We start from the raw sequence: 11,302 nt of genomic DNA, 5'->3' as shown, positions 1-11,302 counted from the left end.
AAACACACATTCACACAACCTGCCTGAAGGACACACACACACCACGGGCACCATATGACTACCTCTAAAGCTCATCCCACCACAGAGAGGCCAACAGTAAGAGGCTGTGCAAGAAACTCTTACCTTAAAGGGATACACATTAACCTAGCTAATATTGAGGCTTCAATAATTAGTCATACCTTTAAAAGCCTAATTTCCATTGTCAGGAGATTTACTGGGTCACAGCATTTGGAGAGTAAGAGTACTTCATTTTTAACATGTTTTTTTTTACCCTCTCTAATGATGCTTCAGTTTCTTTTAACTTATTTTTTAATAATCAGTTCCAGAGATTCAAAAGTCCTCTTCACTTTTTTGAGTTTTAGATATGGTGATACTGTAGCAATGACACAAAAATAGGTCTGTAAAATAATAACTGTGATGTCAGTATGACATTATCAGATTTCTCCTTTTTTTTTTCCAATCCTGTCTACCTCCTACATTTTTTTTTCATCTGCTTGGCTATCTGACTTCTGAGTGGCTCCATACCGACTTGGCCACACTGAGGTCAGGCTTAACATGAACAAGTTGTTCTAAAGCCACTCATCGTCATGAAAGAAAGAGTCCAAGTGCCTGCTACTCTGAGCTCCCTAACAGATGGGATGGGAATACAAAGCATTAGTTTCCCAGTTTGTAGATTTCACTCATTTTAAACAAAATATTGTGCCAAACCAATCAAAGGTCGACAGTGTGTCATGTATCTGCCTTGAACACCACGAACTAAAGTGGCTTCAAAATCCCATGTCATATCGTTACTGTGTGATTTCAATTGTAAGGGTAATTGTAAAAGCAGTCACCGTGCAAGAGGAAAATATCAGCAGAGAAAACATACTCACAGCTGTTTAATGCAATCATGCATGCATCAGGCTCTACTCCGCCATGCATAGCGGCCTAATTTGTGTAGGTTGATTGTTTTGAGATTTAAAGATTCTGTGGAAATGTCTCAAATTGTCGCTGGACTCTCCTGTGTGCTCGAGTCTATGCCAGAGTGTTTGTGTGTGACCATGAAGGATGCTCGCATGCTTCTGTTTGTACTTGTGTGTTTATGTGCATGAGTAGATGTGACTGGAAGGGAGGTGAAGTATGAAATGAAGTCATGGGAGCTAAGTTGAATTTGAACACAGAATAGGGAGGAGAGGCTACTACTAAGTTACCTCGGGGCCACTGCACTGTCTCTCAGACTTCATCTGCAGCGTGTGAGAATTAGCTTCCAATTATACAAATGAAATTAAGCGTTAGTAATCATCTGCCACAGTGCAGCATGACAGGACCAGTAGGCTAATGAGATGCAGGAATAGGAGATGGAAACAGTGACTGTGTCTTGTTGGTGGTGGCGTAGTGGCTAACACTACAACTTACAGCAAGAAGTTTAACATCCTGCTGGGACTTTTCTATATGAGGTTTGCATGTTATCCTTATGGAGTCTATTGCAGCTGTCACAGGGCCAAAGGTGGGCTGTAAAGTAGATACAGAACATACATAGAAGGAAGTGTTTCTTCTTCAGTCACATTTCTCACTCACTATGTGTTAATAGACATCTCTCTTCATTGAATCACGCTTGTTATTAATCTCTGGCTCTCTTCCACAGCATGTCTTTAATCCTGTCGTCCTTCTTTCTCCCCAACCGGTCGCAGCAGATGGCGACTGTTGTAATTTGGTGCTATATAAATAAAACTGAATTGAAATGAATTGTATGAATGACTAGTAGTCTAATATATGTGGCTTGTAATTTAAAGCACTTTAAGTGGTCTGTAAGGCTAGACAAGCGATATATATGGCATATACGGTAAAAGTCTTGAGCCGCGTCTTATTTCTGTATATGCTAGCAAAAATGGGAAATTGGGGCATTGACTTTTGAAATGTGCAAACATAAATGGAAACACGATTGTCAGCTGACTGTTCATGGATCACATGTAGGCTTTGTCAGCAAACTTGATAATTGATAATCAATAATTAAAACTAGTGCCTGAGTTGATATTTAGGTCTGTATCTTTTGCAGTCTTTGAGAAGTCAAAGACCATTTCTTTCTTTCCAGCTCCAACTATCCCCACTGTTCCACTATACATCTCAGTTTTTGTCTGTTCCTTACCTAGCAACTTCATAGGCGCTTATTCTTAGGATAATCTTACCACATGTTAAACAGACACGCTGGCAAAATAGCACACCAACTAAATGTGTCAGTACAAGATGTGCAAGAAAGCACAGACACTAGATTTATCTCCCCTTTTCTTTCCTTGTGCTCACTCACCAGAGAATAGCTGCAGCCTGAATTTGGAGATCTCAGGAAACATGTCACTCACTGTTTCTACTATACCTACTTCTTTTCTTCCTTTTTTTTTGTGTGTTTTAGCTTCAAATTGTAATTAGAATACAAAGTCTAAAAAAGAAGGGCTGATTTCTTGTAACACATCCATTTTTCCCCTGCACTAGTAACTTCATTATTTATGCTTATTTCTGGAAATTCTGGTAACACTTACTCCCCTCAGGGTCGAGTAATGTGGAGAAACAAAAGCGTGTGTTTGTTCGGAACATAACAGGAAGTTAACTTGATAATTATAAAGTCAGTTACCTTTTTTGACCTTCATGGGATTTCAAAGGTATTATGCTGATAGCTCATCATGTAAAACCATCATCCTACCAGCTCAATATCCTATTAATCTTACCATGTTACCTTTAATCCAAATATTGTACTGATACAACCATTTTATTGTTACCTTCTTCCACATTACCTGATTATTCCCTTATTACAATCAGACAATGATTGTTTCCCTTATGCTATTAAAAGTTGAACTTTCTTGAGTACTACAGCCTGCAAAATGTTTTCAGTCAATAACTTTCTAAAGCAAATGACATAAGCTATATTTTATATTTTAACTTTAATATATCAGTGACTATAATCATTATAATCAGTTCATTACTACTACTACTATTATTAAAATAGCGAGAGTTAAACTGCATCTTTTATTCTGTTTTATAAAACTTACAATAGAATAAAAATTTATTTTAGTTACTATTTGGTCAAGTCTAATTTATCATCTCTCATTTCTTTTGAGATAGAAGAAAGCGTTGACTCTTTTTTATTACTAATATTTTCAGCCTCACTGATAAATGATGTATTTAATTTGTTATGAAGCTGTTTGATGTGTGATTAGTGTTTGAAAGTTGGGGAGGATATCACCAACGTGCTATGCAAGAGGCTTATCTGATTGTTACATGTTTATCACTCTGTCCTGGAAGTCTCTCTTGTTTTTCCAAATACGAGCCTCTCCAGGGATCCTTTCTGCAAATGTTTCCCGCTCTTCAGACGTCTGATGATGAATATCTCAGTTGTTTTTTTTTAAAAAACTGTAGACTCTCACTCTCTCCGGTTCTCCAACCTGAATCATTTGAAGGCAATGCTTTCTGTGGCGATGAAAATTATTTCGCAGCCCAAGCTATAATTACACTTCAGTTTGTCCATACTGCCATTCAACACGGTCATAGCTGTTTGAGTTGTTTGAGCTTTAAGTTGTTCTTTTTAATGATCAACAGTCTCAGAAATGTGGAGGGACTTTAAACACTTTATGGTGCTTGAAATAACTACTCCCCACAGAGGATTCATGTACAGTTCAATAGGTTTATCATCTTCAGAGAGCTGCTCCTACTCAGATGAATATAGGTATTTGATTTTGGTCACACACTTTGAGTGTTTATCATTCCATCAACTAAGGGTGCGATGCTAAAATCTCCCTCTCATAATGTCTATAGATCGACTGTAAATGGAATTAGATTGTTGTATAGAAAAAATATATAGAGAAAAAATGTATCTATATAAATGTCAGGCTTGTGAATGAAAGATTCATTCTACACTTTTAATTCTTTCGTCACTTTTTCACTGCTTTAATCGGCTCGGGATAATTATTAAAATTTATTTGTAACCCCTCAAAAGTCACAAAAGTCTGATGCAGCATTGTCGTAACCCCGCTGGGTGGGGTGAATATGATAACTCGAGAACAAGGTGACATATGAGTTCAATACCATAGATGTGTCTACTAAAAATTGTTAATCTCAGTGACCTGAGATTAAGGTCAAAGTCAGGTCAAGTTTTAAATTAAAATGCGATAACTCGAGAGTGAGGCAATGTAAGATTTTGAAATTAATAGAATATTTGTGTCTACTAGGAGGCTGAGGGGTAGCACTGGTTGTTGGCAGTATTTGTTTTTGTAGGTTTAGAGTTTGTCTTCAGGAGCTCCACAAAGGCAAGACAGAAGATGATGGTTAAAGCCAGGTAAGGGACAGACAGCCAATCAGAAGAAAGAAGGCTGCAGAAAGGAGGGCCTTGAAGACATAAGATCTAAAACAACTTTTTTCAGACAGACTGAACAGAGGTGGCTGAATAACATAAATATAACTTATAAATTAAAAAGTTGTTTTTCTTAAAAAAAAAAAAAAAAAGGTTATGTGAAGGCATTTTTAACTTCTTCCTCCCAAGAATCTGCAACACACAGTTTTGAGACACTGAGTTTATGCTTTGTTTGCTCAATTTAACCAGAGGTGGGAAGTAACACAGTGCAAATACTTCATTACTGTGCTTAAGTACAGCGGCTGTGGTGCTCATGGTCAGTTGTAGAAGAGATGAATCTGAAGCTGATGATGCTTACATTCATTCACTGAATTCAGCCTTTATACCAACTCTGTACTGTCTAGTATAAAGACAGAATACTGTCAGTGTAGGGGATGGAAATCAGCCAAGGTAGCTGGTCTAACATCTGCTTACATCTTGCTGAATTCTGTTGTGTAATTCCACAAAGAGCATCAGGTCAGCTGATCACAGCCTGCACACAAAGAAAAAACCTACTGGAGCTGATTGTGAGTTGTGATGGGCTGATTTCAGGGTTCCCTCACCTGCCGAATCGCACTTTAACCCCCGACTGTGCTCATTTTTCTTTTTAGCTGTGGAATCAAAGTCCAAAAGAAGTTTGTATCACCATGTACTCATATTATCTAAGTATTATATTAATATAGCATGAGGTTCAGTTATCATTGCACAAAAATAGCTGGTAGAAAAATCCTTCAAAGACTCATTTTTTACTGTCTAACTTTGAGCACATTTCAGGGCCCTTACCTTTTCACTTTTACTTCAGTAAAGAATCAGTTCTTAAATTTTTTATACATGTAAACGTAATTCTAAAAGAATGACACCACTGGATTTAAGAAATCCAAAACAACATGTTGTTTAGAATTATAGGCAGCTTGCAAGATGCCTTTCTGCAATACCAAACCCAAAAGAGTTGCTTACAAGCTAGTGTCTTAGCAGCAGGTGTGCTTTTATTAAAGGATTATCTACCAGCCAACTGTTGATCTCTACTGGCTGAAATAAATGCATCCGACATATGAGTGCAGCTTTCTTAGTTTCTGCTTTTGTTGGTGTGTGCTGTTTTTGTGTTTTACTCACCCAAAAAATTGGAAATAAACATTAAATCAAGCTTCTTTGTGAAAATAAGACACATATAGACTCCACATACACCCATTCTTTGCTTCAAAGAAAACACTCTAGGCATGTCTAAAGGTAACAATTTACAGCAAATGAAAAACTGGCGATCATAATCACATTTGTGAATTTTATCTGGTAGACAGCTTTCCCAAAATACATTCAGGAATATTTTAGATAAGACTTTCATGCCACATATACTACGTAGCATATCAATAAACTGATAAGTTGTCGTGTCATTTTTGACATTTTTTTTTGCAGCTGATGCTTTTTAGAGGTTGCCCAAAGAGACAGCACACCAAATAATACACAGTTGTTGTTTTTTTCTCAGAAATCTCAGAATGTGAGGCTCTCAGACAAGCAGACAATACAGCATGGCTGTCATCACCTTCTTTAGGGTGTAACCACATTCATTTCCACATTCTGACCGGTTAATATCCAAAAAAAAAACAGGCCGCTGAGAATACCATATGTGATTATATCACATATAGTTTTGGTAATCTTGACAGAATGTGCAGTGTGTGAATAATAAGCGATGAATGAGATTACTGACTCATGTCAAAAGGAGATCCTATCTGGAGTCTTATTGGACAGCTGTTGTGTTCTCCAGCCAATGTGGAGCTGGCAGCATCATCTCTGTCGAAGCTCTGGGGCCTCTGTAAGTTGATATTCAAGCCTGCATATTCTCTGCTCCCCTGGGGTTCTCATGAGCTCTCACTCTCCCTCCTTTTATCTGCCTGCATCCGTGTAGTGGTGTGACCCTGTCTTATGTCTCACGTGTCAACAGACTCCTTCAGCTTAGCTTCTTATGTCTTCGCTGACAAGGAGCAGCTTCCCTGGAAAGCTTTTATTTTTTAGCCACAGGAACAGCAGACAGCGAATCTCTGATGTTAACACGCACAGTCGTACTTTTCTCTCTCTAACTCGATTACTAGTTTCCTTGCAGTGTGGTAAAAGCACTATGTTCAAGCTGAAGGTAACAAGAGAGGGAAGATGGGGGCGAACAAATATTGTGAGACCCAAGTAATTTTCAGCTACTGGTATTATGAACTACTTAACACTGCCTTCTTTTTAGATTTGCATTCAGAGCTGTTGGGTCATCTTTTGCTCAAATTGTTGTTGTTTTTATGTAGCTTACTTAGTTCTAAATACAGGCAGTGAACTGTGGCCTGCTGGTGTATATGCTGAGGTAAATGAACGAAGTGGAGGCAGGTGAGTAAGAGGGCAGGGTAGATGATGATCCAACTGTCAAGAAAGTGTACCAAGTGAGAGGGGTTGGAAAGTTATGAGCAGGAAAACAGTAACTGGGATATAAAATTGTGACAGTGATACATTATTCAGCAGAAATACATGCAAATCATAGACACTGTATTATAGTAAATGTATAAAATCATATATATATATATATAATATAAGTGAATCCTTTATAATATCTAAATCTTTAAAAAATATTTAAAACTTGCTTTTTTGAAGAAAGATGCATTGATCTCATGCGCAGTTCTACTTGCTGGACTGAATGATGATTTTAGTTTGAAATGTTGGCTCTGAACATTTTTATATAATATACAGAAACACAGAATGTTTACCACAAAACCTGAGAACTCAGTCAGAATCAAAAAGATGTATATGAGGCAGTGAATAACCATTTGATTTTATTTTTTTATCATCTAATGATTGCCTGATTTGTTGTTGTACCTACTTCACTGAACTTTGTCAAATTCAGGAAATGTGGGCTGTTGTGATGACCAGCTTGCAAGGTGATTGCACAGGTTGCCTGACTCAGATTGACTGCAATCACTCTCAAACAGATTGGCAAAGGTTTGCAAATAAATGCTGCGTAACTTAAGAATGCCAACACATTGTAGTCAGTCTGAGTCAGGCTGTGCCAGTGAGTGCATCTCGTCTCAAGCATGTCTTTTTGCAATAATGGACTTGACTCAACTAGTTGTATTCCAGTTATGTCCCTATGTAAGAGCAAGGCTGCTGAGTGCCTGTGTTGTTTTGCAGTTAAATTGGTGTCCTGCAACAATTACTCACACCACTATTTGTGGAGGAGTTTCTAAATTTCCCTTTCAAATCTACAAGGTTCTGGCTGGAATCTGAGTGTAAGTAGTTGATATAAATTCATGTTTAATATGAGATTCTCTGAATATAGATGGCAACAGATTTGCAATATATTGCCAATTTATCACTGTTAATCACCTTATTATAACAAACAGAAAGGATGTATGTAATTCACAACCCTATTCTAAACTGGTAGCACCCTCAAATATTAAAAACACAGTTCTGTATAAAACAATGACTGAAAAACAGTACACATGGCAAAGAACAGTTGGAATATATTGATGTGCCTACTGCAACAATACAGTGAACACAAAATTGTTTATTAATCCCCACACCATGAAGAAAGTCCCTAATTGGGTATTTATAAACGGTTAGTTGACTCATGTCATTTACTGCTATAATAACCATGTGGTCTAGCATATGTTAGACAAACGTCTGGGGCATAGAGCCACTGCAGGTGGAGTGGAGGGAAAAATTGAGAGAAACTAAGTGGAATAAATGTGATTTTTGGAGGGAAAAGAAGTAAGTGTTTCTTGGTGCTTGGAAGTTCAACTGACTGAAATTCAACTTTGTTTGGCTTCTGAAGAGGAGAACAATCGTTTAAAAAGAACAAATATCATAAAATAAAACTAAAATGGATCTGTCAGCATGCTTTTTGCAAATCTAAAACATTATGTTGAAGCATATGTCTGTCTACTAGAACACATAATGTAAATAAGCCTGTCTCAGATTGATACAATATATACCAAAATAACTAACGTTGGAAAAATTACTGACAGATTAGAATTAGTGGAGTCTTAAAAGCAGAATTTAAGTGACTAGACCATATTTCCTTTTTCAGATGTGTATTTCTTCATAATTTCAGTGCACCATGTAAAAACAAAAAGTTCATTCAATCTCGAGAAGGTTAATTAAATAACAGAGACTGGGAATAAAAAGAGAAAAATGCTGCAAGAATGACATTTTCTTTTGCAGGATGTCAGCGTTGCCCTCGGTTTTTGGTTTTTTGTAATCAATGAGAAAAATAAGCTCAGTGAGAAAAAGACAGTTTATTACACATTGCACATTTTGTTCAGCAAGAGAATCTTAAAACAGTTCACAGAAATGCAGTCACCAGAAGTAAAAAACTAACCCTGTATGTGGCATGACACTGACCGTGCCCAGCCTACGAAATGCTGGACAACAGTAAACAATAAGAATAATAATTATTTATATATGTATAGATATATATGTATATATATGTATGTTGGGCAATATTAATTCGCAAAAATACTGAGCCACAGTTCTGAGAGAATTTAATGCCTCTAAAGCATTAGGTCCCAGCAGGTATTTAAATTCACAGTGAAACAGAATCAAAGTGATTTTTTTTATCTTCTATGATGTCACATATTTAGAAGTTGGTAGGGTTGTTTTTCAGTCTAAATAAAAAAAAAAGAGCTTTATTTTTGGGTCATATAATAAGTTTGCATAGGTAAAAATGATTATGCAGAGCTTCCAGATCAGGACATGATTTTTCAAGAAAAAAAAGAGAAGGATTTTGGTATAACTTACTTTCTTAAAGAATTTTGTCTCCTATATTGAGCTGTAACTCAACACGAACAACATAAATAACATATACTCAGCTTTCAAGAACTTTGAGAAGGTGTTGTTTTTATTTCACTGAAGTTTATGGTTTACACGTCGGTTCAGTTTACAAGTGCAGCAGGAAATGTGTGCAGACACATGAAGATAATAGAAATTCTGCAATGCCTGAAACACTCCGACATTGTTTAATGCTCTGTGTCACAGTCTGGTTACACTTCAGCTATCGCAGGCCCTGTAAACACTTTTCAAACTGAATAAAAAATGTTTCTTCTACCTTAACGTGTTTTTGTCTTAATCTGTCTCTTCCTTACTCGCGTGCATCATTCCCCACGGTTTACACATGAACGTAAATCAGTGAAAATGTTTGAAAAGAAATTCAACTTCAGTATAGGTATATATTAACGCTGTATATGTATTTCTTCACAATTTCCAGAGACAGTTAGTTTAATTTAACCATTTAATTGTTTAAAACAAACAACAAACCATAATGTATTTATAGGCTAAATTATAAAACAGTACAATTGAATTTCTCCTGTGGGCCTGTATAAATGTGAGTGACGAGATAGTAATTTACAGCAAACAATTTAATGATTTTTTTTTAAAAATAACTTGTTCTACATTTGAGAAAGTTAGTTTCACAAAGAAAGCAGTTCCAAAATTGCTGTCTGTTTAGATACTTGCACATTCGTAAGGGTAAAAATTCATTAAGAATTATGATAGCTGTATCATAATTAGATCAAAGCTGTGTTTAGAGCCATTTCTGTGGTTATGACAGGATAGCAGGTGTTTGGAGAGATGATGAGGCACCAGAAAAGGGCAAACATTGTCCTGACAACGGTGAACAGCTGGTCGGGGCTGTGACACCTGTGTGCCCGCCCAGCGTTATGTTGGCCCTCTCCGGTACAAACTTCAATCAGGCTTTGACAACTGAACCAAAGCCATCAGAGCAAGTGCTAACAGCATCTGTCACAAATCACCAGGCTTACTGAGGAGAGATGATGAAGCAAGGATTTTGGAGGGCAGGAAGACTGGAAAAAGTCATGTATTTGCACTTTTGTCCATTCGTTCTGCAATGTAATGCTTACTCATTGGCGTTGTTGTAAACTGGCTAAGGTCAGTGACAACATTTGGAAGAAACATTTATAACAAACTTGCATGACATTTAAATAGAAGATAACATAAATTATGTCACTTAGGAAGAAAAAGGCTCCTGAACCAGGAACGCAAAACTAACCATACAAGTAGCAGTCAGGAAGAGGAAATGTCACAGCATCAGTCTCACTTTGCAATTCTTGCACAGTTTACTGACTCGGAGTGATGAAGAGTTGAAGCATCTGGGTCAAACATCGGGTCTTTGCAATATTCAGTAGATAAGATGAAGACAAAGTCAAAATGTCAGGTTGAGAATGACACAGTTTGTACAATGGCAGCTGAGGAGTCAGATTCTGGGCTCTACCGTTTCAGATGACGAAACTATCTTTGTATTTCTGGTTTTAAAAATAGGTTATCACAGCATAAATAATCTGGGATCATTCAGTCAGTCATTTCAAATCTTACATCAACTATAGCTATCGTTCTTTTATTAAACTCTAAAGCCATGCTCATGTCATAGCGTATCAGCTACCGTAGCATATCAGCCCCCAACAGGATGATGCAACTTTCATCAGAATATTATAAAAAGTGTGCACAGTTCGAAAGTAAAATTTCCTAGCTGTCAACAAATATGTTGAGGTCCTGGAAAAATTAATAACCGTGGATCATGCTGAGTGGTTGCTAAGTGATTGCGAAGACTGACAGGTAGGTCTGAAAGCTCACAAGTTTCTTAGCAACAGAAGCAAAAGAGAGTGTGTAGTTATTACTGGGCATTTATTACTGGAGCTTTTCAGTTTTGTGAAGAAGTATTTGAGAATTCAGTAGTTTTACCTGTGCTAGTGTTGTGCTCTGATATACTTGTACTTTTGTTTTGGATTCAGTGTGACTGCATGCAAATAGGTTAATGTAAACCAGCAAAACAGCTTCAAAAATGTGAAATTATCTGTATTTATGTGTGATAAATTTTTAAAAAAAAAATCTGAAAAGGGGGGAATTACAACCCAGCAATTACAGGAACGCTCGAGGCAGACAGCAGGAATCTGGAATAAAATATGA

The sequence above is a fragment of the Oreochromis niloticus genome, linkage group LG16 (assembly GCF_001858045.2).
Source record: "Oreochromis niloticus isolate F11D_XX linkage group LG16, O_niloticus_UMD_NMBU, whole genome shotgun sequence".
Lineage (NCBI taxonomy): Eukaryota > Metazoa > Chordata > Actinopteri > Cichliformes > Cichlidae > Oreochromis > Oreochromis niloticus.
Note: the sequence above shows the minus strand (reverse complement) of the source record.